This window comes from Ranitomeya variabilis, chromosome 1 (assembly GCF_051348905.1).
Source record: "Ranitomeya variabilis isolate aRanVar5 chromosome 1, aRanVar5.hap1, whole genome shotgun sequence".
In the NCBI taxonomy this organism is placed as follows: Eukaryota; Metazoa; Chordata; class Amphibia; order Anura; family Dendrobatidae; genus Ranitomeya; species Ranitomeya variabilis.
Genome location: NC_135232.1, coordinates 161,005,733 through 161,032,572, shown reverse-complemented (window position 1 = coordinate 161,032,572; position 26,840 = coordinate 161,005,733).

The following is a 26,840-nucleotide window of genomic DNA, read 5'->3' as shown; positions in this document are numbered from 1 at the left end:
ACACATTTCACCACACATACACCAACCTCGCCACATAAAAGTCGAAACACAAAAGTCACCACTCAAAACTCGCCACGCGCAAAACTCGCTACATGCAAAACTCGCCATATGCAAAACTAGGCTCACGCAAAACTCGCCACACGTGCAAAACTCACCTCATGGAAAACTCACCTCATGCAAAACTTGCACACACAGAAAAATTGCCACATGTACAAAAGTTGCAAGTTGCACTACATGCTAAAGTTGCCTCACACAAAACTTGCACATACTCAAAACGCACCACACATAAAACTCGCCACGCGCAAAACTCGCCATGCACAAATCTTGCTGCACACAACTTGCTACACTAACCTGTCACATGCAACTCGACACACAAAATGTTGCTACACGCATGTCACCACACAAAACTCATCTCACAAAAGTCGCTACATGCATGTCGCCACACGCAACTCAACACACACAACTTGACACATGAAACTCGCCCTAAAACACACACAAGTCTGGTATTATCCTTCAAAAATAAAAATCTGATTTAATAAGCTGACAAACTACAAGAGCAACAAATGTACCATATAGGAAATACGGCAGCTGTCAGTCACATGACCTGTCTATTATGTGTATGTGTGAGCTAATATATACTGCCAGGGGGTGGGCTTCCTGTTGGCTGGGGATTTATCAGGCTGCCAATAGCAACCAATCACAGCTCAGCTTGTATTTTGCTACAGTTAATTAATCTGAGCTCTGATTGGTTAATATAGGCAACAAAGACATTCTCAGTATAACAAAGCTAATATATGTTGTGAAATACTTCTACTAGCTTAGTTTTTGCCTTTTAATAATTACATTTCTATCTATTTGTTTTGTGGTTTTTGCGTGCAGAATACATTTTTGTTAACACATTCTATTTTGCTAACAGCAGTCTTTAACCTGGGCGAAGCCGGGTAGTACAGCTAGTATACATATATAGGTAGATGTACTATCTCTGCAAGTTATTGTAATTTTTTGTAATAAAATGTTGTTCTTTTTTAAAAAAAAAACCCTACATTTTAGATCTTTGACTCCTAGCCCCACATAGGATACATCGTGTATGATTGCAGTCTACAATCAGACATTGAAGAAAGAAAAAAAAAGTTGAGTTCCAGCTCCTTATAACAATTCTTTTATTGAATCCAAATATAAAATCCAAATGTCCATGGTGTATGACTCCCACCAATAAGTGCCCAGGATGACAGAGCTCTGTCATCCTGGGCACTTATTGGTGGGAGTCATACACCATGGACATTTGGATTTTATATTTGGATTCAATAAAAGAATTGTTTTAAGGAGCTGGAACTCAACTTTTTTTTTCTTTCTTCAATGAACATTACGTCTGCCTGCAGCGGAGTTCCGTGCACCTGCGGTGATTACTGGTGAGCTGGCTACCTCCCTTTTTTTATTTCATTACAATCAGACATGTGTGTCAGATGTGCGAATCTAGACTAAGGGTATTTGCACACATTGAGAACTTACTATATTTTTGTCATATTTTTCCCTGTGCAGTTTTTTCACACAAACTGAAGGATTTCCTAGTACCAACAAAGTGAATGATATTTCTGAAATCTCATGCACATGCTGCTTATTTTTTCCTTGCAGATTTAAAGCAGTTTCAAATATGCCGCAAGACAATTCTTTTGGCATTTTTCACCCATTCTAATGACTTGGCAAAAAACATAAAAAAGTGCTAAAAAATGTAGTAAAAAACATGTTTTTTTACGCAGCGTTTTTCCTGCCAAGAGACACATTTTTAATACAGAAATATCTAGAAGAATTATATAATGTGTGCACATATCCTGAATCTTCAGCTGTGGAAGATGCCTGTCTCTTGCTAGAACCGCTGTTGCCCCCTTGACAGCAATTCCTGTCAAAGCCTCAACAGTCCGATAGAGACATTGAACCAATTAAATCTTCCCTTTGATTTCCCCATCTGTCTTTAAAAATAAGAGATGAATTTTAATTGATCTATAGTACATGCACGTTTTGCTGAAGATCCACAGCAAATTCTGCATCAGAATCAGCCAGACATCTTTTCCAACACATATGGCAGTAAATATACAAAACTGACCCAATCGACAAATGTCTACAATAACATATTCCTCTTACAAAATTCCTCATTCAGCTGATGGAGAGAAATATTAAGTGAAAATAATGCAAAAATCATTTGGACTTGGCATGGCTGCAGTACATCATTAATATGTATAAGTTTATATATCACCATTGTATTTTAGTTCTATCTAGTGTTGTTGGATATTTATTTAGCCAAAATATTTTGCCATTTTCTTAGCTGAAACAACTTGTGCTCTAAGAACACAATCAAGGCAGAAACACTTTAACATGAGCAGCTCTGTAAGGCAAAAAAATTAACTGAATTTCTAGAAATTACAATGTTGAACTTTGCGTAAGTTTATTTGTTTTATTACCATGCTGATTGCGTAGCTGACACCCTCTTTTTATTGAGTTGTTCCCTCGAGGTGATTTGTATTGATCATGCTATGCAGAACTTTGTCTGATCTTGAACAGATCTTGAACAGAGACATCAATAGTTCTTCTAGTTTAATACATTTATATAAACTATAACTGATTACTTGTCTTAAGATCTGCCCTTTAAGGACTTTCATCTACTTTATGTTGTGTATATATAAATATATACACAGCTGTGGAAAAAATTAAGAGACCACTGCAAAATGTTCAGTTTGTCTGATTTTTCTCTTTATAGGTATATTTTTGAGTAAAATGTAAATTGTTCATATACATGACAACATGTCTCCGAATTTCCAAGCAATAAATTTTGCATTTTTGTTCTGACAAAGAAAAATGGTCAAAATTAAAAAAAACAGGCCTTTCAGACCTCAAATAATGCAAAGAAAACAAGTTCATAATAATTTAGAAACAACAATACTAATGTTTTAACTCAGGAAGAGATCAGAAATCAATGTTTTGTGGAATAGCCATGATTTTTAATCACAGCTTTCATGCATCTTGGCATGCTTTCCACAAGTCTTTCACACTGCTTCTGGCGCAAAAGTGCAGTTCTTTATGGTTTGATGGCTTGTGACTATCCATCATCCACCATTACAGAAGATCAACTCTCCACTCTACTCTCAAGATCACATCTCACCACTTGTGCACTTGACCCGATCCAATCCCACTTCATCCCGAACCTCACCACAGTCTTCATCCCAAACCTAACCCATCTCTTCAACCTATCACTAACAACTGGTGTTTTCCCCTCAAGATTTAAACATGCCTCAATCACACCTATCCTCAACAAGCCCTCTCTTGACCCATCCTCTGTATCTAGCTATCGCCCTATATCACGTCTCCCCTATGCCTCCAAACTACTGGAACAACATGCCTATCTTGAACTGTCCTCCCATCTCTCTTCTTGCTCCCTCTTCGACCGCTTACAATCTGGCATCCGGTCACACCACTCCACTGAAACTGCCCTAATTAAAGTCACCAATGACCTATTAACCGTCAAAAGCAAGTGACACTATTCTGTCCTCCTCCTCCTGGACCTGTCCTCTGCTATTGACACAGTGGACCATTCCCTATTACTACAGACCCTCTCATACCTTGGCATCACAGAATTGGCCCTATCCTAGATCTTGTCATACCTAACAGACCGGACATTCAGCATCTCCCACTCACACACCACCTCCTCACCTCACCCCGATCTGTCGGAGTCCCACAAGGTTCAGTCTTAGAGCCCCTGCTCTTCTCCATTTACACCTTTGGCCTGGGACAGCTCACAGAATCTCACGGCTTTCATTATCACCTCTTAGAGATTTTGTTATCCCTTCCACATTCTCCTCTGCATTCTCCTCTTCCTCTGGGACCACCACTTCCTCCCGCAGACTATTCAAAGTGTGCTCCAGAAGCATGTAGATGACCGGAATAGTCATACTGATGACAGCATTGTCAGTGCTAACCATCTTAGTAGCCATTTCACAACTTTGTAGAAGGGTGCAGAGGACATTCATCTACGCCCACTTCGAAAGCGTGATTTGAACCACATTCATACAGCATTGGCCATTCTATGCAAAAGGACAAACTGCATCAGGGCTTGTCGCTGCTGCCACAGTCACAGCAACATGTGTACAGTGGAGATTCACAGTGTCGGCACATCACAAATCAAACACTTAACACATAAACCGAAATACCTCTGTTGCGATGCAAGTCTATGATCTGAGGGTGCAATCATCAGAAGTGAGCACACAGCAACCGTGCTTTCTGCATCAACACACCCAGGCTGGGACAGTGGCAGAGAAATTGCTGTACCACCAGGTTGAGGACGGGAGCCATTCAAGGCCCCATTATTACACACAGGCTTCCCTGGCTCCAGATTCAGTGGAGACAGCCATTGCTCTATCTCATCCTGGATACATGTCCACAACTCTTGAGCCATATGACTGCGATCTCCAAGGCATATTAATTTTAACACTGCCTGATTGCGGTTAGCCATAGCTATGCAGTACAGAGGTAGGGGTTGAGGGCACAGGTGGAGGCCCTATCGGAGGTGGAGGAGCCAGAAGAAGTGGAGGAAGTGTTAAATACAGAGGTTTCTCTCATAAGCCTTGGGGATTCAAAGACTTGTGGATCAGCACCTTGACCGACTGCCCCCACAGCCAACAGAGTCACCCAGTGTCAGGGAAGTGAGATGTAACGCCCCTGCCCATGTTTGCTCATCCAGGTTTCAGTGGTGAAATGCAGCCTGACAGACATAAATTATTTCAAGGAATGTGTGATATTGTCTGCGACATGCTAGTGTGCTAGTGTAGTGCAAGCACAGTTTTCTAAGAGAAGTAATGGCGGCTTGGCAGCTGGGGGACTGCGATGGCCATCAACTTTCGGAAATGGAATTAGCAAGCATCTCCTCTTCTATAACAGCTCTCACTCACTCCAACTGTAGGGGGTAAACAAGTGGAGTTTCTGCAGCCGGAGACCTGTGTGAGAACACGTGACACGATGACCGATTATGCAGAAGCAACAGATGTTGTTGATGGGACAGCCGGCGATTGGCGAGACCTGCTAGTCCACATTTTAGCATCGTGAGATTCACAGACTAAGGCATGTTGATTGTGCACGTGCTGTTTCATACATGTAGTTGTCAAATTATTGCAATTTATATCTATACTGACTTTTTTTGCAAATTTGGCAGGTAACCTGATGTGGGCCATCCTTTGCCGCCCCTGTAAACAGCACACTTGTGACAGGTGCTGGCCACAGCCAGAGCATGGCTGAGGATGTAGTGCTTGTCGTGGTTGCATCACTTGGTGTTTGTGTGGGAAGCTCCTTGTCTTCCTCCTTCTCCACCTCATCCTAAGTGAACACTACAACTTCATTGTCATCCTCTCTGTTCTCCCACTCCTCACCCTGAGAGTCACCTTCCTCCTCTTACTGCCCTGACACCACAGTACAGCCCCTGTGTGTCTCTCGTATCTGAGTCTCATCAGGATCACCTCCACCACTGGTAGTTAATGTCTGGTGACCATTCTGGTGCAACCGGACGTATCAAAACCATTTACCATGGAAGTCGATGCGTCTGAGGTTGGAGTGGGGGTGGTGCTGTCACAAGGCTCATCCTTGGGCAAGTTGCATCCTTGCGCCTATTTTTCCAAGAAGCTGTCGTCTGCCAAACGTAATTACGATATCGGCAACAGGGAGTTGTTGGCTATCAAGTTGGCTTTTGAGGAATGGCGTCACTTTTTGGAGGGGTCGGTCCATCAGGTTACAGTTATCACCGACCATAAAAATCTGCTGTATTTGGAGTCAGCCAAGCGTCTGTCCCCCAGGCAGGCTCGCTGGGCATTGTTTTTCACGCGGTTCAACTTTTTTGTCACGTACCGACCTGGGTCTAAGAACACTAAGGTGGATGCTTTGTCCAGGTGTTTTCCAGGGGGAGAACCTCGGGAAGATCTGGTACCCATCCTCCAAAAGGGTGTAGTGGTCTCGGCTCTCACGACCGAGGTTGAGGCTGAGATTGCCGAGGCTCAGGAGGAGGTACCACCAGAGCTTCCCATTGGCAAATCATTTGTGCCTCTCCATCTTCGCCTAAAGGTGTTGGGTGAGCATCATGATACTGTTCTGGCTGGCCATCCAGGGGTTAGTGGTACCTTGGAGTTGGTGTCGCGTCGGTTTTGGTGGCCCAAAATCCGACAAGACGTGGTCTCGTACGTGTCAGCTTGTAACACGTGTGCTAGGGCTAAGACGCCCCGCTCTCATCCTGCTGGCACACTACATCCTCTCGGGGTACCCAGTAGGCCATGGACAGAGATTTCCATGGATTTTATCACAGATTTGCCCTCCTCTGCTGGGAACACGGTCATTCTGGTGATTGTTGATCAGTTCTCAAAGATGTCGCACTTTGTGTCTTTGCCTTCGTTGCCTAACGCTAAGACTCTGGCTCAGGTATTTGTGCAGGAGGTGGTCAGACTTCACGGGGTCCCATCTGACATAGTGTCTGATAGGGGTAGTCAGTTTGTGGCAAAATTTTGGAAAGCTTTTTGCTCATGGCTGGGGATCAAGTTGTCGCATTCTTCTGCGTTTCATCCTCAGTCAAATGGTCAGACCGAGCGTATGAACCAGAATTTGGAGCAGTACTTACGCTGTTTTATTTCTGACAATCAGGAGGAGTGGTCGACGTTCCTTCCTTTGGCTGAGTTTGCTATAAATAATCACCGTCAGGAATCGTCTGGGGAGTCCCCGTCCTTTTGTGTTTACCTGCTCCATCCTCAGTTTTGTACTCTGCGTCAGGGGGGCTCTGCTGGCATCCCGGAGGAGGACCAGTTAGGAGCACAACTGGCATACGTGTGGAGGAGAGTGAAACAGCGCTTGCTAAGCGTAGGTGCAAGGTACAAATTTCAAGGTACAAACGAGTGGCTGACAGTAAACATGTGACAGGTCCGGACCTGAGTGTGGGTGACTGGGTGTGGTTGTCCACAAAAAACATAAAACTCAAGATTCCATCTTTGAAATTGGGTCCAAGTTTTATTGGTCCATTTAGGGTTGCCGCCATCATTAACCCGGTAGCCTACCGTTTGGCGCTCCCTACGGTATATAAAATTCACAACGTGTTCCACAGATCTTTGTTAAAAAAGGTGGTGGGTTCTGTGGACACTGTGCCTATGCGACCTCCAGTCTTGGTGGATGGCAATTTGGAGTTTGAAGTCTCCAAGGTGGTCAATTCTTGAGTAGTGCGCCGCACATTACAGTACCTGGTACATTGGCGTGGTTATGGGCCGGAAGAGAGGTCCTGGGTACCAGCCTCGGACATACATGTGGACCGGCTGGTCAATATGTTTCACCGCCGCCATCTGGACAAGCCGGGTCCTATAAGTCGTGAGGGCCCTGGGGTCCCTCGTAGAAGGTGGGGTACTGTCATGTCAGATGCTGTTCACACTAGGGCGTCCGACAGACAGCGGTAATTCCACTTACGTCCACTACACGCTCAGTGGCGTTGGCCAGACTTTATCCAGCTTACTCGGGGTTAATCTAGCTGGTAATTAGGCTGGGTCACGCCCACGGCCTTTAAATAGTCGTGCTGGACTTTGGGCGACGCCGATTATAGCTTGTGATTTGTGCCTGGTGATCTTGGTCTGGAGTGGTGGTCTTGTTGTAAGGAATATCATATCTGGTGGTGTATTATCCGTTGTCATATTCCTCCTTCCTATATTTGTATTTATTTTGCCCTGTGCACATTATAGTGTATTCCTGTGTGACTGCGGCGTGGTGCGTTTTTCAGTTTTCCCTGTCTGTGCTTTCTGTGGGGATTGGTGTGTGGTCTCTTCACTGGGTGGCGGGTAGTGGTTTCAACTTAGGGCTGAAACAGGAGACAGGGTCAGGCCTGGTGGCCCATACATGCACACCATTAGTGTAACTTCTGGGAGAGGGACAGACAGGGTTTCCCTAGCCTGAGGGATATCACAGGGGCCCGGGTAACCAGCCTTAATCTACCCTGTACTCCCGTGACATTCTCCTCGTCAGGCTCGTTGGAATTTATTTTTAAATCAATTTAACTTTGTTATCTCGTACCGTCCAGGTTCTCGTAATGGGAAGGCTGATGCTTTATCCCGAATCCTTGCTGCGGATTCTGTACCTGGAGCCCCGTCCAAGACCATTCTATCTGATGCCAATTTCATCGGAGTTATCCACGATCAGGACTTGTGGAAGAAGTGCAGGGAGGCTTATGATGGTGATGTATTTCTGGCCAACCCACCTGTTGATATTAATCTTGTCTTTAAGGGTGGCATGTGGTTCAGAGATCGATGTATCTATGTCCCTGAGGTCGTCCATCTGCAGATCCTCAAGTTGGTACATAACTCCAAGTTGGCTGGACACAGGGGGGTACAGAAGACACAAGAGTTCCTAAGCCGATTTTTCTGGTGGCCAACTTGCCTGAAGGATACTAAGGACTATGTTCTCTCTTGCGAGGTATGTGCTCGTTACAAGACTCCTCGTGTGGCACCTACAGGTCTCCTGCAACCATTACCTGTTCCATCCCGACCTTGGGGGTCTATATTAATGAACTTTATTGTGGAGCTGCCTACATCAGGGGGCATGAATACGATCATGGTAGTAGTTGATCGCCTGACTAAAGCCGCTCATTTTGTTCCATGCACCGGCCTCCCCTCAGCTAAGGATACAGTGAACTTGGTTATTCAGAATGTCTTCCGGCTGCATGGGGTCCCGGAATGAGATCATCTCTGACCATGGCGTACAGTTACTTCAAGATTCTGGAAGGGGTTTTGTTCTGCACTCAATATTAATGTCTGTGTCTCTTCCGCTTACCATCCCCAGACAAATGGTCAGACTGAGCGTACCAACCAGACGTTGGAACAATATCTAAGATGCTATGTTAGCCATCTCCAAGATGATTGGTTGGAATTACTGCCATTAGCCGAATTTTCATACAACAATTCTCAGAGCGCCTCCACTAAGTTCACTCCTTTCTTTGCCAATCTGGGTTATCATCCATGTATCTTACCTAGGTCTCCGATTAATTCTCCGGTTCCAGCAGTTGAGGAAAGGCAAAATCTGGAGGTTCTGAAGGAATCCTTGACCACGGCTCGAGAACGTTATAAAAGATCGGCTGATAGATTCCGTAAACCTGCACCCTTGTTCAAGGTAGGAGATTCCATGTGGTTAGCAACTAAGAATCTGAAGTTAAACATTCCTTCACAAAAACTTGGACAGAAATTCATTGGCCCTTTCAAGATCAACGGTATTGTGAGCCCTGTGTCCTGCCGTCTGAAACTGCCTAGGACTATGAAGGTACACCCAGTTTTTCATGTATCTTTACTGAAGCCTGTTTCTCCTAATACCTTCCAGGGACGTGTTGTGCCACCTCCGCAGCCTGTGATGATTGATGGGCAAGAACAATTTGTGGTGTAGGAAATTACTGATTCCAGGATTCTCAGGAATCGGCTCCAATATCTTATAGGATGGCAGGGATATCCCTCTGAGGAAGACTCTTGGGAACCTGTGGAAAACATCAATGCCAACAGAAGATCTCTCGTTTTCATCAAAGATTCCCTGAGAAACCAGGTCCAGGATCGTCCTGAGGCCGCTTCTAAGGAGGGAGTAATGTCAGGACTCTGATCATTTTGATTACCTTATGTGCATTACTGCCCTTTTCCAAGATGGCGTCTTTGGTCTCATGTGCCCTGTGTCTTCCAGCTATATAACTCCACCCCAGCCTTTAGTCTGTGCTAGAGTATTCTGCCTTGCATCCAGCTCCTGATGACTCCCTGGCTTTGCACCTGCACCTGCATCTGCTCCTGTGAACCTGTGTGGAGATCCTGCTACTCAGCTCTGAGTTTCTGCTGCATACATTGGTTTCCAGTAATCCTCCATCTGGCTGCTTGTGTTTGTTTCCATCTGCATTTGCTGGACATGTAAGCTGTTGCTGCTCTGCTTAAACCTGAGACTTTTACCCAGGCCTCCCTGGTTGTGCTAAGATATTATTTGAACTGCCTTATAAGCATATCTATCTGTGTTTGGACTACCAAGGACTTATTTGTGTCAAGTATCCTCAAGAATAATTGTGCTTCATAGACTTTCTGCGTGATTGCATTTTCCTCTGAAGTTTCCTATAGACTGTTAAGCTGTGTTTAATATTTACACCAAGTGTTGTGGACTTGAGTTTCGAATTATTACGAAAATGGAGCAAAGGACAAAGAAAAAGCTTCAAATTTGGTGTTCCAATGGTGTGGAGAGAGCCAAAAAATCATCATGATGACTGTTATTTATGGTAAACACAGGTACAGGCACATCTTCACAATGAGGGACAGGCCTTCTTGCAGATTCCATGTTACTCCCATTTTCGTTTCTTATGCTTATTGAATCCTTGCACTTGCACTGCACAGAAATAACAGTCATCATGATGATATTTTGGCTCTCTCCACACCATTGGAACACCAAATTTGAAGCTTTTTCTTTGTCCTTTGCTCCATTTTCGTAATAATTCGATACATGCTTTGCACACTATGTGTGGTGCCCAAAACTTGTCTTGGTCCCCAAGCATAACCCCAAAATAGGCAAAATACACTTTTTTTACGAAGTCTGTTATGTTTCTTCTATGTTTTGGCAGTGTGTATTCACCACAAATGTAACAGAATGAGTCTGGATCGTTAAGACAACTTCTTCTTGATGAGTTCATGCTTTTCACTGGAAAACAGACAACAACATAAAGTTAGTGCAAAAATCAAGCTATGAACAAACTTTTAGAACACTAATTAACACAAAACTATATTGAGAACTGCTCAGTTCAAGTACTAATCCAAAGAAATTAATGAGATGATGCGTCGCATTTACCAACAAGTGCTATAAATAAGATACCAAAAATCTCAAAAACTTGAGCCAATCTGGCAAAACTGATAGCATATTCAGAATCAGCACCCCAAAAATACCCCAAATTCATTAAAATATTTTGGACACCAGAAAAAAATTTTTTTTTTGTTGACCTGTGTTATAGGTTGGCTGTCTCACCTAAAACACCTAAGCAGACATAGGGGGCAATTGTGGGAGAGGGGCAACGCTAGGGTCCCGGAAGAACTCCAAGCCTACCCGTCATACGGGTGAGTCCTAGCCATATCATCTGGGGGACGGAGAAAGAACATCAGAACAGATATGAGTTGTGAGAAAGAACATCAGAAACAGACACAACAGTTGTGAGGACTATCCCGTGGTGCTCAGCAGGGAGGTACTACAACACACAGGTGCTAGAAGGTAGGCACTGATTTCCGCCTGCAAAGAAAACTCTGGATGTGCCTTTGGACCGGCCGGTCTCAGCCAGCCCTTTTAGCAGTGCTCTGGATTGCGTTCCCTGAAGCCTTCAGTAAAGAGGTAAAGAGACTGCAACCCTATGTCCTCGTTATTCATTGTGATCTGCACCACGCACCATCATCACACCTTTCATTGGACGCCCCTTAGCAGGGTCACGGACCGGGTCTAGCCACCGTGACAACCCCAGGACCAAGACAGAGAGGCCCGGTACCGAGTACCCCGCAGCCCTGCATCTGGGGGCTCTCCAACTTGGCATCATGAACAGGATCTACTTAAGCCTGAAGAATCAGGTCATGTGTGCCTGGGAACTGTGTCTGAATTGTGCTTGAACTGTGACTTATTGCAAAGACTGTGCATTGCCGATTCCCGCCAAAACCGTCGCCATTACAGCGCTAAGGGGAGCGCAGGAGAAGAAGGGTGTGGAAGTGAGCGTAGACAAGCTGAAGAGCGCAAAAGACAATGGCCGCCCAGTCTAAATATTTCTGTACCTTGAGGACGTGTCCGTCAGCAGCCGAGATCCGCCTCCTAATCCTCAATGGAGGGAAGAGACAAAGAAAAATAAATTGCCCACGAAGGAGAGAGCGGGAAAAAGGCCAGGAAGTGACCCACATGGAGGACGCCATGGCTGATCGCTCAGACCCAGAGTGTGGGGTTGAAGTGGAAAACTCCCCCAGCTACCCAGAGGAGCATAGTGGCCCAGTCTACTCAGCTGATACGGGTCTCCTGCAGCTCGAGATAGAGGACTTAATTGAACAACTCCTCCAACTGCGGGTGGAGACCAAGGCCTCGTACCGGGAGGCGCCGGCGGAGGAACCCCCGACGTCGGTTCCTGTGCTGCTGCCGGAACTTCCGCCGATGTCCCCATCGATACCGCCGCCAGTGGAGCCAGCCGCGATGGAGGAGGTCGCCTCGGCCGGTGAGTTTGCCAACCCTGCCCCACTGGCCGAGGACCTGCTGATAGGCCCCGTTGCAGCACCCCCTCCCCCTATACACTTCAGCGCCTTGCACCCTGGGATCAGGCCACGGGGATGGAGCACTTCCTGAAAGCCCCGATCTCGCCAATCACCATGCCGGGCGAGGTCTACGCAGGGCACACCGTGTACCACTGGGTGAATCCAGGGTCTGATTTCATGGGGTTCCACCTGCAAAGAAAACTCTGGATGTGCCTTCGAACTGGCCGGTCTCAGCCAGCCCTGTTAGCAGTGCTCTGGATTGCGGACCCTGAAGCCTTCAGTAAAGAGGTAAAGAGACTGCAACCCTGTGTCCTCGTTATTCATTGCGATCTGCACCACGCACCATCATCACACCTTTCATTGGACGCCCCTTAGCAGGGTCACGGACAGGGTCTAGCCACCGTGACAACCCCAGGACCGAGACAGAGAGGCCCGGTACCGAGTACCCCGCGGCCCTGCGTCTGGGGGTGCTCCATATACAATGACTAAAATACCATCCTCCCCTTATGAATTATACCTACCGCCCCTTCCTCACTTATGAACTCCAATCTCCACACTGTTTCCATCCCATGCTGCCCCCTCTTCAAAATGTCTCCTTCAAGTTACCCTTCACCATACTGAGTCCCAACACTACTTCTCCATATTCAGCCCACCCCACACTGCCCCCTTTACCATACTGAACCCACCTCAATCTGCCTCATTTCTGACTTGAGCCCATCCTACAATGCACCTCTTTTCCATACTGAACCCACTTTACACTGCCCCCTTTTCCATACTAAGTCCATCTCACACTTACCCTTTTCCATACTGAATCCAGTACAGCTGCGCTCTTTTCTGTAATCAGCCCACCCCATGCTGACCCTATTTCCATACTGAGCCCACTCAATGCTGCCCCTTTTTCCATGCTAAGCTCCGCTTTCATACTGGGCTGCATATCTGGAATACTGAGCCCATCCCATGCTGCCCACCTGTACCTTCCGATCTATGAGCGTTAACATGCTCCCAGTTCTGACAACTTCTCCTCATCTATGGCGCTCTGCAGTGGCATCAGAAGCGCTATGAGGTAAACTTATCCTGCTGCCGTGTTATTTTCATCAGGAGCATGAGCACGCCACTGCATGTCAGGGCAAAGAGCTAATTGGAGATCTTTTGATCTCGGAAGTGCCCTTGTGCACATGGAGATTAATTTGTATTAGCATCTTAAAGACGTTAATGCAAATGAATACAAGGACACTGTCCCCTCCTCCTCCCTAAATATGCTAATTTAGATATAAAGTTTGGAGGAGGGGAGGTTTAAAGAACAAATCTTGATCCTGGGGCCACGTCCCGCAATCCACTGACCTAGGCATCGGCCCTCCGATGCCTAGTGGTCAATACAAACCAGGTTATGTAAATAATTATTTTATTAAAGTAACCACACTTTTTAAATTGCGTAGTCAATTCTTTGGCCTTTTTTTAAGTCATAGAATCAAGAACAATTTCTATGCAAATGGTAAAATTTCCTTACAAGACTTCTCCATATTAATAATCTAAAGAGGTAACTTAAAGACAATAAAGTGTTGTCTGCTATCGGCTTTCTAAAAGTGTGTGGATGAACCACTCTTCTATTCCTTTAGATCAAAAAAGCTTATTTCTTTCTCACTGACTGTATATGCTAAGTGAATCCTAAAACAGTTGGAATTAAGCTACTGTAGAATTTTTTCTAGTTGTTCTGAGTTGCCTGACCATATTCTATTCATATTATAAACTCATCAGAAATATGTTTACTATAAAAAAGTGTATCTTTGTTCAGTGTTAGCCAGTAAATTGAAAAATTAAAATTGAGAGTATTAAGTGGTTGATATCTGTTCAGTTAGCCACTAAAAGATATCAACCACTGGGCACTCTCAGTTTTTATTTTACCTATTTTCACGATTCCAACACTCACGGTGTTCTTGACACCCTGAGTGATAGCTCAGCCGCCCTATAGAATCAGTGTCATGCTGAGCTGTCAGTATTGTCCAATTTCCAGCTCAGTCGTCCAATCAAAGGCAGGGGCAAGTTGAGCTGTATTGTGAATGACAGTCTAGCCACCAATCAGTGTAAGGGTGGGCTGGGTTTCTTCCAGGTGTCTCCTGTTATTACCTGACTATTTAACTGGCTGTCAGTGTCAAATTATTGACAAACATACAGGTGCATTTCACAAAATTAGAATATCATCAAAAAGTTAATTTATTTCAGTTCTTCAATACAAAAAGTGAAACTCATATATTAGATAGAGTCATTACACACAGAGTGATCTATTTCAAGTGTTTATTTCTGTTAATGTTGATGATTATGGCTTACAGCCAGTGAAAACCCAAAAGTCGCTATCTCAGTAAATTAGAATACTTTATAACACCACCTTGAAAAATGAGTTTAAAATCCGAAATGTTGGCCTACTGAAATGTATGTTCAGTAAATGCGCTCAATACTTGGTCGGGGCTCCTTTTGCATCAATTACTGCATCAATGTAGCATGGCATGGAGGCGATCAGCCTGTGGCACTGCTGAGGTGTTATAGAAGACCAGGTTGCTTTGATAGCAGCCTTCAGCTCATCTGCATTGTTGGGTCTTGTGTCTGTCATCTTCTTCTTGACAGTACCCCATAGATTCTCTATGTGGCTAAGGTCAGACATGTTTGCTGGCCAATCAAGCACAGTGATACTGTTGTTTGTAAATCAGGAATTGGTACTTTTGGCAGTGTGGACAGGTGCCAAGTCCTGCTGGAGAACGACAATTCCATCTCCAAAACGTTTGTTGGCAGAGGGAAGGATGAAGTGCTCTAAAATTTCCTGGTAGATGGCTGTGCTGACTTTGGTCTTGATAAAACACAGTGGACCTACACCAACAGATGACATGGCTCCTGAAGCCATCATTGATTGTGGATACTTCACACTAGACCTTGGAAATCAAGGTCGCAGAGTATGGAGGAATAGTGGAGAGACAGACAATCCAAGCTGCTGAAGGTCTAGTGTGAAGTTTCAATTTCAAAACTTCATGAATTACCCTATATACTCAAGTATAAGCCAACCCGAGAATAAGCCGACCCCCCTAATTTTGCCACAAAAAACTGGGAAAACTTATTGACTCGAGTATAAGCCTGGGGTGGAAAATGCAGCAGCTACCGGTAAATGTCAAAAATAAAAATAGATACCAATAAAAGTAAAATTAATTGAGACATCAGTAGGTTAAGTGTTTTTGAATATCCATATTGAATCAGGAGCCCCATATAATGCTCCATACTGTTCATTATGGCCCCATAAGATGCTTCATACAAAACAGGCCCCATATAATGCTCCATACAGTTCATTATGGCCCCATTAGATGCTCCATACATAATAGGCCCCATATAATGCTCCATACAGTTCATTATGGCCCCATAAGATGCTCCATATTCAAATATGCCCCGTATAATGATCCATGCAGTTCTTTATGGCCCCATAGATGCCCCATATAATGCTCCATGCAGTTCTTTATGACCCCATAGATGCTCCATATAATGCTCCATGCAGTTCTTTATGGCCCCATAGATGCCCCATATAATGCTCCATGCAGTTATGGCCCCATAGATGCCCCATATAATGCTCCATGCAGTTCTTTATGGCCCCATAGACGCTCCATATAGCATTGTGACACATGTAATGCTGCTGCTGCTGCACTAAAAAAGAAAATGACATACTCACCTCTCGTCGCTGCTCCTCAGCGTCCTGTCTCTCTGCACTGACTGTTCAGGCAGAGGTCAGCGCGCACACTAGTTTGTCATCGTGCCCTCTGACTTGAACAGTCACTGCAGAGGACACGGAAGACGAGGCAGCGGTGGAAAGCGGAAAGGTGAATATGACATACTCACCTGCTCCCGGCGCTCCTGGCGTGGTCCCTGCATGTCCCACATCTCTGGGAGCGGCAGCTTCTTCCTGTAGTGAGCGGTCACATGGTAACGCTCATTACAGTAATGAATATGCAGCTCCACCCCTATGGGAGTGGAGTCCATATTCATAACTTTAATGAGCGGTACCAGTGACCGCTGAACAGGGGAAGAAGCTGCCGTGCCCGAAGACCGTGGGACATGCAGGGACCGCGCCAGGAGCTCTGGGAGCAAGTGAGTATTTGACAGGCGTCACTCCCCCTCACCCGCCGACCCCCCCACCTTCCATGACTCGAGTATAAGCCGAGAGGGGCACTTTCAGCCCATTTTTTTGGGCTGAAAATCTCGGCTTATACTCTAGTATATACGTTATATATGTTCTGATTGCGTTGGAAGGTTTATATATATATGCAGAGCCCCAGAGACCTGGTCGTTGCAGTAACATCGCTCCGGCGCTAAGGGGAGTGATGGTACGTCTGATGGCACTGAAGGAATTCACCTGACCAGGTATCACAGACACCAATACACTTCATAGTCTGGCTTCCAGGGGGAGCAAAGGGCACTATGTATTAGGCCACTCCGCACAGTCTGGTAAAACTGGGGGTTAGATAGAAAGTTAGAGAGAAAGCTGACTGGGTTGGAACCAGGCAACATCCTGTGGCAGAGGGTGTTGCAGGGGAAGATTCAGGGGGGTCCCTGTCAGGGGTGGGATCCTGACAGAGGCCTAGCGAACAGAAAGAACGTTACGGGACCGCGCCTGCACTTCATTGCGGCGGTACCCCAAGAAAGGACAAGAAGCGAGGTTTATTGTGAAGAGTGAGAAACGAGATCAACGCAACAAGGAGAAACACCAGTAGGAGTCGTGCTGTAAGATGAGGCAACATCCTACTGAGGCGCATAGCCGGTGGCCGGAAATGCCGAGGAAGTACGGGCTCCAAGTCTTACTTCAAACCAATGGCAGGACAGTCAGTTACAGGCGGGCTGTCTCACCTAAATCACCTAAGCAGACATAGGGGGCAACGTGGGAGAGGGGCGACTCTAGGGTCCCGGAAGAACTCCAGGCCTATCCGTCATACGGGTGCGTCCTAGCCATATCATCTGGGGGACAGAGAAGAACATCAAAATCAGTTGTGAGGGAACATCAGAAACAGACACAACAGTTGTGAGGACTATCCCGTGGTGCTCAGCAGGGAAGGACTACAACACACAAGTGCTAGAAGGAAGGCACAGATTTCCACCTGCAAAGGGAACTCTGGAGGTGCCATCGGACCGTCCGGTCTCAGACAGCCCTGTTAACCATACTCTGGATTGAGGATCCTGAAGCCTTCGGTAAAGAGACTGCAACCCTGTGTCCTTGTTATTCATCGCACCCTGCACCACACCTCATCACTCTCAACTTTTACTGGACTCCCCTTAGCAGGGTCACGGACCGGGTCTAGCCACCGTGACAATCCCAGAACCGAGACAGAGAGGCCCAGTACCGGGTACCCCACGGCCCTGCGACAGTGGGGGCGCTCCAACTTGGCGTCACGAACAGGATCTACTCAAGCCTGAAGAATCAGGTCATGTGTGCCTTGGAACTGTGATTTATTTTGCTTGAACTGTGACTTATTGCAAAGACTGTGGATTGCCGCTTGCCGCCAAGAGTTCCCGCCAAAACCGCCGCCATTGCAGCGCCACGGGGAGCGCAGAAGAAGAAGAAGGGCGTGCCATGGGATGAGACTACCAAAGTGGCGCCAAAAATGGCGACCGCCCCCTCCGATTATTGCTGCAAATTGACGATCTGCCCCGAAGCAGAGAGGAACCACCCCCTTGTGTGCAACCGCAGGAACTCAGACAAGAAGAAGTCCGACCCCCATGAAATGGCAGAGCCAGGTGCATGTGCAGCTATCGACCTCGAGACAGCGAAGGTGACCAGCGAGTGCCTGAGCGACGACGCAGTGATCCCGGATTATCCCCATCGACCGGAGACGGACCCGAATCCACTGCAGCTGAAGGATCCGAACTCCTTGGAGCCGCCGGCGGAGGAGCCGAGTCCACCTACCCCGATCACGGAGCCAGCAGATGCGAAGCCACGGAGGGCGGAGCCGTGTTGGGGGGACGTCTTGGAGGAACCGCGGTCCGAGCTGCTGCCGACTCCAGTGTCCTCGTCAGTGGAGCGGATCGGCACTGGTGGAACCACATCAGATGCAGGTATGGAAAGCGTTCCTGCCCCACTGACCGATCCCGCTCCCGTGACCGCTCCCCACCCCGACAGTGACCAGTTCCTCTCAGCGGAGCTGGTGGTGCTAACCCCTGACACGATGGAGAAGCTGGTGCCTCCGCTACCGACCAAGATGGGGGAACCCTTAGATGTGAGCTCAGAGGGGGTGATCTTCCAGTGGGACACCCCCCGGATTAGGCTAGATGGAGCCCGGGAGGAGGGCCTCACCCTTGCTGTGCTCACTTGGGAACAGTATAAACAATGTCTGATCCTACACTGGAAAAACCGAGAAGAGACAGAACAAATTGACCCACCAAAAGTGCAACACCCAAAGCCTGCGCACGGCAGGAAAGACGTGGTAAAGCGGGGAACTGTGCTAGCCTTTCACCCAAAGTGGGGTTGGGGCTCCATACAGGAACTGGGACTACCAACTGACATCTTCGTTACCAGTTACAATGTGAAGACTCCCTTCCGCAACCGATATGGTGACCCATTATTGCAAAGGGGGGACCAGGTGACCTACACTCGCCACCGGAGTGCACAAGGATGGTGCGCTCGGAACGTCCAACATTGTGGGCCTGTAGAGGTATCACCTGTTGCCCCGAACGTGACCGATCTGGACTTGACAGATCTTGCTACTATCGCCACCGTGCGCCTTGTTGCTGCTACCAAGCTTGCAGCCAGGGTTAGCCTTTGAATCCAGACACCGGGTGACCTGACTGCACCTGAGAGACAAACCACTGACATTGACACCGCATCAGCCGGGGACCAGGGACTGAAGCCTCCGCGGTCAGGAGACGTCCACTATCGGCTGATGTCTTGCAACTTACTATGAAGCCCTAAAGCTTGACATACTGTATATAGTTAACTGTTCGTCTTTTGGAGTTTTTCTGCTGCTACAACCCAACTAGGGTTAACTCTTAAAGGGATCCCTTAGTTTACCCGGGATCCCTATTTTTGCCTTTTTGTCTTGTTTTTGTTTATCACTGTTGGAAAGAACTACTGGATCATGAACACTGCATAATTACAAACTTATTGTAAATAGTTTGCACCTTCTTAAAGGTGCCCCCTACTGGTTTTACAAGAAACTGAACTCTTTGCGAAGAAACTGTTCCTGGAAACAGTACAGAAATTCCTGCTGCAAACGGATTTGCAGCCTGAGAGGTTGCACTACCTCAGAGAGATTTGGTTCCCTCTTAAAGGGAACGTTCACCAATAGCACTTAAAGTATAATGTTGCCTTAAAGGAAGTAGCAATAATGTTTATATGTAGAGGTAACCTGTAGCTAGCTAGTTAGTTAATTTTAAGAAAATGTTTGATAGTGTTGTTAGAGGTTGAGGACAAGGAAGTGAACCCGTACGGGGTTAGATGGTGAGTCCTCCTAGGAGCCATACAGAGATGGCTCAGTGATCTTGTGCTGAGAGAGAGGTTGATAAGTCCTATACTGTGTATAGAAAGAGAAAGGCAGTAGGCCCAGACGAGGAACTAGGCGGTCCTGCAAAAGAGCAAGAGGCAGCAGGCCTGGGGCAGATAGACAGGCGGCCCTGCAAATGTAAAGTTGGAAAAATGAAGAAAAGTTGATTAGCATTGGAGTGTTTTATGAGTAAGTCTTTAGTGGGTTTAGCTCATACACCCTTAAAGAAAAAGTTAGTCTTATAGTAAGCCTTTAGTGGATTCAGATTATACGTCCTTAGAGGCAAAGTTAAATTATTGTTCAGAAATTGCACTTAGTAGAATACCCGGTTGGGTAATAGAAGTTATTTATAGTCTGTTATTTAAAATATTTAACCATGTTTGTAACATTTAAGAGTCCTCACCTCCCATAAAGGGAAGCACTGTTCTTATTACTTATTACTTGTTATTGCATTTCAAAATTGTATGTCTTTTTGCTGACATGTATTGTTGTTTTCTTCCCAGTCCGGGAGTACTGGATTTAACCGGGGGGGAGTGCAGCGGCCCAGAGACCTGGTCGTTGCAGTAACATCGCTCCTCCGCTAAGGTAAGTGATGGTACGTCTGATGGCACTGAAGGAGTTCACCTGACCAGGTATCACAGACACCAATACACTTCATAGTCTGGCCTCCAGGGGGAGCAAAGGGCACTATGTATTAGGTCACTCCTCACAGTCTGGTAAAACTGGGGGTTAGATAGAAAGTTAGAGAGAAAGCTGACTGGGTTGGAACCAGGCATCATCCTGTGGCAGAGGGTGTTGCAGGGGAAGATTCAGGGAGTCCCTGTCAGGGGTGGGATCCTGACAGAGGCCTAGCGAACAGAAAGAACGTTACGGGACCGCGCCTGCACTTCATCGCGGCGGTACCCCAAGAAAGGACAAGAAGCGAGGTTTATTTTGAAGAGTGAGAAACGAGATCCAAGCAACAAGGAGAAAACACCAGTAGGAGTCGTGCTGTAAGATCAAGGCAACATCCTACTGAGGCGTGTAGCCGGTGGCCGGAAACGCCGAGGAAGTACGGGCTCCAAGCCTTACTTCAAACCAACGGCAGGACAGTCAGTTACAGGCGGGCTGTCTCACCTAAATCACCTAAGCAGACATAGGGGGCAACAGTGGGAGAGGGGCGACTCTAGGGTCCCGGAAGAACTCCAGGCCTACCCGTCATACGGGTGCGTCCTAGCCATATCATCTGGGGGACAGAGAAGAACATCAGAATCAGTTGTGAGGGAACATCAGAAACAGACACAACAGTTGTGATGACTATCCCGTGGTGCTCAGCAGGGAAGGACTACAACACACAAGCGCTAGAAGGAAGGCACAGATTTCCACCTGCAAAGGGAACTCTGGAGGTGCCATTGGACCGGCCGGTCTCAGACAGCCCTGTTAACCGTACTCTGGATTGAGGATCCTGAAGCCTTCAATAAAGAGGTAAAGAGATTGCAACCTTGTGTCCTCGTTATTCATCGCACCCTGCACCACACCTCATCACTCTCAACTTTTACTGGACGCCCCTTAGCAGGGTCACGGACCAGGTCTAGCCACCTTGACAATCCCAGAACCGAGACAGAGAGGCCCGGTACCGGGTACCCCATGGCCCTGCGACGGTGGGGGCGCTCCATATACCTAGATGATATTCTATTTTTTTCTCCCCATCTGAATACGCACTGTCAACGTGTCCACTTTGTATTGCAAAAGCCAAGAGAGAATTCTTTGTCTCTTGGCTTTATCTTGGACTTTTTTTCTATTATGGGCCTAAGAACTGTTCTGCTTGATGTCAATCTCTGCTGACTCAGAGCGCTCACAAACCACTCCTGCCAGAAATTCTGCCACTTCTGCTAAAGTCATACTGACAGAGCAGCTGCTTCTCTTCCTCTTTTTTGAGGGGATGTGACTGCCAATGTCATGCTTAGTTGACATACATCTCCCAGCTGCCTAACTGTGGAATGCCAGCATGAAGCAGTCACAGCCCATTGACAGATCAGCACGGAAGAGAACAAGCTGCTCTGTTGACATGAAGCAGAACAATCGCCGGCAGAAGTGGAAGGTCTCTTTACCTATTAGATTGGAGCTGTGATAAGACTCCTCCCTTATAGTACATTCTCTAACAGAATGTAAATAAAACATTCCTAATTATAGCTGGGTTTTAGGAAAATATTCCCAGCCTCTTGGGAAGTTGCTCATCTTTCCTCAGTTTGAAAACCAGACCAATCATGGGTTTGGAGACCACGAGTTGGTCATATTTTTCAGTTTCAACTCTGAAATGGCGGTGAGATTACATATTTCCCTCTCATCAGAATCATTATAAAAGTTACAAAAAATATATAAAACAGTCACATCCTGGGAATCTAAAAGAGGTGACAGTTCTTTTTGCACTTGTTTCTTTATTTCCATCTGTCTATTCTCTTCATTGTACAAACAATGGAGGTCCTTCTTGAAAATAAAAGATATTCCTGTATCTTTTAAATCTCAACCGCATTGTATTAGGAGAGAATGAAAACTGACTGTATGAGTACTAACCTAAAATATTGCTAAAAATTAAAAAAACAAAACATTATTTGTATTTTAGGCTACTTTCACACTAGTCCATTGGTACGGGCCATCGCAAACCGTCAGCCCGACGTACCGACAGACAGTGTGCTAATTAAGCACAACGGGGGCAGTGGATGCAGTTTTTTAATGCTTCCGCTGCCCCATTGTAAGGGACGGGGAGGAGGGGGCGGAGTTTCGGCAGCGCATCCGCGGCCGAAAATGGCGGACACGGCGAGCAAAAAAAGTTACATGGAACGTTTTTTGTGCCGACAGTCCGCCAAAACACGACGCATCCGTCGCACGACAGATGCGACGTGTGGCAATGCTTCGCTAGTGCAAGCCTATGGAGAAAAAAACGCATCCTGCGGGCAACTTTGCAGTACAGCAAATAATGCTAGTGTGAAAGTAGCCTTACAGATGCCATCTAATTATTGCAACAAATGAATAAGACATTCCCTTTCAATTGAGATTTTTATAGAAAGTCATTCATTGGATATATCCTATTACTTCTTTTCTCTGCACATAAACATCTTTGCTTTTCCTATTTACAATAGTTTCCCCCAAAAGGCATGTATCATGCATATGTTCTCCTGAACCCGTCCGTTCCCTTGCAAGAAAGAAGATTACAGTTCATATCATTGAAATTATGACAGTTTGCAAAGCACATTTGTCATGCGGTGAAATTTCAGTCATCTCCAGGACAGCTGTTTCCATTTTACTACTAACATAAAAAGTGAAAGTGTGAGCCGACGTAACACTTATTTTCCCAGCACACGTGGCAGCACATTGGTAACTGTTAAGAGACATTCATGTTTGTTTTTGGAAAGGTTTAATCTTTAGAAAGATATGAATTATGTATTGAATTTATAGTAAACAGTACTTCTGTGTAAGCTTCATTTTCCAGAATGTACCTGTTTGTCAGTGGCTTACCCGAAGGATGGTAAGGTAGCCGTGTACTGCAGTGCATGGAGTCATTAATACAAAATATTTAAAGGGGTTTGCTTATCAAAATCACAAGTTCAAAATTTAATTTGTGACTTCATGTGTTATCAGACCTTCTCTAGAAAAAAAGAACAAGAATAGCACTTTCTAGTTTATACCTAATTGAAAAATAGGCAATTGTGATTGTCAATTATAATTAGTTAAAGGTGAACTTTATGGCAATTTAATTAGCATTGTATTCAGGGCATCATAAAATGTATAATAAGAAAGGAAAGAGTGTGAAAATTTAAAATCTGGGCTAAAACAAAATTATGGTGGTAAAAATGTAATGTAATTTATTCTTTCTTCACAGTTCAATGGTATAAAATTCTGTGAGGCACATGTGGTATCAATATGATAACTGCACCCCTAGATTAATTCACTGGGGAGTGTACTTTGTAAAATGAGTTCACATATGGTGGATTTCTGTTGTTCTGGCACCTAAAGGGCTCTGCCAATGTAACATGGCAAACTCAATCCAATCCAGCAAAATCTGCACTCTAATATGGTACATCTTTCCCTTCTCAGCTTCGCACAAATGGCGTATCAGTGTACTCAGGAGAAATTGCACAGCAAATTGTAAGTCGCAATTTCTTCTGCTACTCTTGTGAAAATAAAATAATTGGGCTAAAATAACATTTTTGTGGGGAAAATGTAATTTGTTTATTTTCACGGCTCAACGTTATAAACTTCTGTGGAGCACTTGGGGGTTCAAGGTGCTCACCACACATCTAAATACATTCCTTGAGGGGTCTAATTTCCAAAATGGGGTCACTTGTGGGGGTTTCCATTGATTAGGAATATCAGGGAAATGTCATCCGCCTAATGATTCCAGCAAATTTCAAATTAAAAAACTCAAATGACATTTCTTCCCTTCCAAGGGCTGCCGTGCGCCCAAACAGTTGTTTTCTCCCACATGTGAGGTATCAATGTACTCAGGAGAAAATGCACAACAAATTGAATGGTACAATTTCTCCTGTTACTCTTATGAAAATGCAAAAATTGCAGCTAAAATAACATTTTTGTGGAAAAAAATGTGATTTTTTTTAAATTTTCATGAATCAACATTATAAACATCTGTAAAGCACCTGGGGGGTTAAAGGTGCTCACCACACATCTAAATACATTCCTTTAGGGGTCTAGTTTCAAAAATGGTGTCACTTGTGGAGGGTTTCCACTATTTAGGCACATCAGTGGATATGGCGTCCTCTATTGATTCCAGGAAATTTTACACTCAAAAAGTCAAATTACACTGTTTATTTTTTTACGTATTCTAAAAATTCCTGTGAAGAACCAAAAGGGTTAATAAACTTCTTGAATGTGATTCGGAGCAACCTTAAGAGGTGCAGTTTTTAGAATGGTGTCACTTTTGTGTATTTTCCATCATATAGGCCCCTCAAAGTTACTTCAAATGTGAGGTGGTCCCTAAAAAAATGTTTTAGAAATTTTGCGTGAAAAATGAGAAATCTCTGGTCAACTTTTAACACTTATAATTTCCTAACAAAAAACGTTTCAAAAATTGTGCTGAAGTAAAGTAGATGTGTTATTTATTAACCATTTTGTATGACACAATGTTAGGTGCCTAGATTCTGCCGCTGCACAGGGTAGATCCCAAGCCTTGTCTGCATCTGCAGTCTCCTATTCAGCTTCGGCCGCTGCGGAGCATAGATTTCAGTCACAGCATCTTGCTCAGTCGCATGCTGTTCGTCTGGTTACTGCTGGCTCTTCAGCCAAGTCTATGGTAACCAGCGGTAGGCAGCGACGAACGGACACTCTGGAGGCTAAGTCCAGAAATCACCCTACTGAGCATGCTCGTGATGTGGCTGTGTCTCATTGGTGGTGGGTCGTTAGCTGCTCTGGTGATGTGGCAGCTCCGGATTGGTCCACGAGCAAGGTCCTGTCAGCCTGGACATGAGCTGAACATATAAAAGGGTCTCAGAGGCGCATGCGGGCACGCAAGTATCATTATCCTTACATGTGTGTATGGGACACTGCACCAGTGTGGTCTTTTACAGCATGTGCTCAGGGTCGGCGGTAAGCTGTTAGAATTCCTGTTCTCCGGAGACGTGATTGTCTGTGTGAATTCAGGGCTGGCGTCTAGCCATTAGAATTCTGGCACCTCTGGAGAGGAATTGGTTGAGTGCATTTGCTGATTATGTGACCACTGATTTTGCCTTTTACCCTGTTAGCAGGCTTCGTTCCCCTGTGAGGTTAACAGGGGTCGTATCTAGCACCATACCTCTTTTGTTTCTGTGTGCGAGTGACACAGCTCGGTTGCAGAGCATCTATTCTGTTTCTGTGTGCAAGTGACACAGCTCAGTTGCAGAGCATCTGTTCCGTTTGTGTATGAGTGACACAGCTCAGTTACAGTGCGTCTGTTTTGCTTCTGCATGTGTTTTCAGTCCATGTGCTGTTCACACTGAGTGGTGTTTAACTTTAAGTGTGTGCAAGCTATCGGTCCCTTCGCTTGCTTACTAGCAGCAGTTTTCCCTGTTTGCACATGGATCCTGGGTTGCGATTGTGCTTTATTATTTATTTTATTTACTTCAATCTGCCAACCCTATCACTAGTGTTGAGCGATACCTTCCGATACTTGAAAGTATCTGTATCGGATAGTATCGGCCGATATCCGAAAAATATCGGATATCGCCGATACCGATACCCGATACCAATACAAGTCAATTGGACACAAGTATCGGAAGCTATCCTGGATGGTTCCCAGGGTCTGAAGGAGAGGAAACTCTACTTCAGGACCTGGGATCCATATTCATGTAAAAAATAAAGTATAAAAATAAAAAATATGGATATACTCACCCCTCCGGCGGACCCTGGACCTAGCGGTGTTAACCGGCAGCCTCTGTTCCTAAGAATGAGCGAGTGAAGGACCTTCGATGACGTGGCGGCTTGTGATTGGTCGCGTGACCGCTCATGTGACCGCTCACGCGACCAATCACAAGACCGCAACGTCATCGCAGGTCCTTCACTCGCTCATTCTTAGGAACGGAGGCTGCAGGTTGCAGCGGTTACAACCAGGGCGCGTCAGAGGGTGAGTATATCCCTATTTTTAATTTTTATTCTTTATTTTACACATGAATATGCATTCCGATCCCGATTCCCGATATCGCAAAAATATCGGAACTCGGTATCGGAATTCCGATACCGCAAATACTTGCGGTATCGGAATGCTCAACACTACCTATCACACATCTCTGATTTAAGGGCATAAGAATTCAAAGTCTGAAAATTGCTAAATTTTCCATATTTTTGCAAAATTTAATTTTTTTCACATATAAACACAAGTTATTTCAAAACAATTTTACCACTATCATAAAGTACAATATGTCACAAAAAAATAATCTCAGAATCAGTGGGATCCATTGAAGCATGAAGAGTTATTACCTCATAAATTGACACTTGTCAGAATTGTAAAAATTGGACTAGTCATTAACGTGCAAACCACCTTGGGGGGCAAAGGGCTTAAAAATGCTGGTTCACAATTCTTTTACAGAGTGAATGC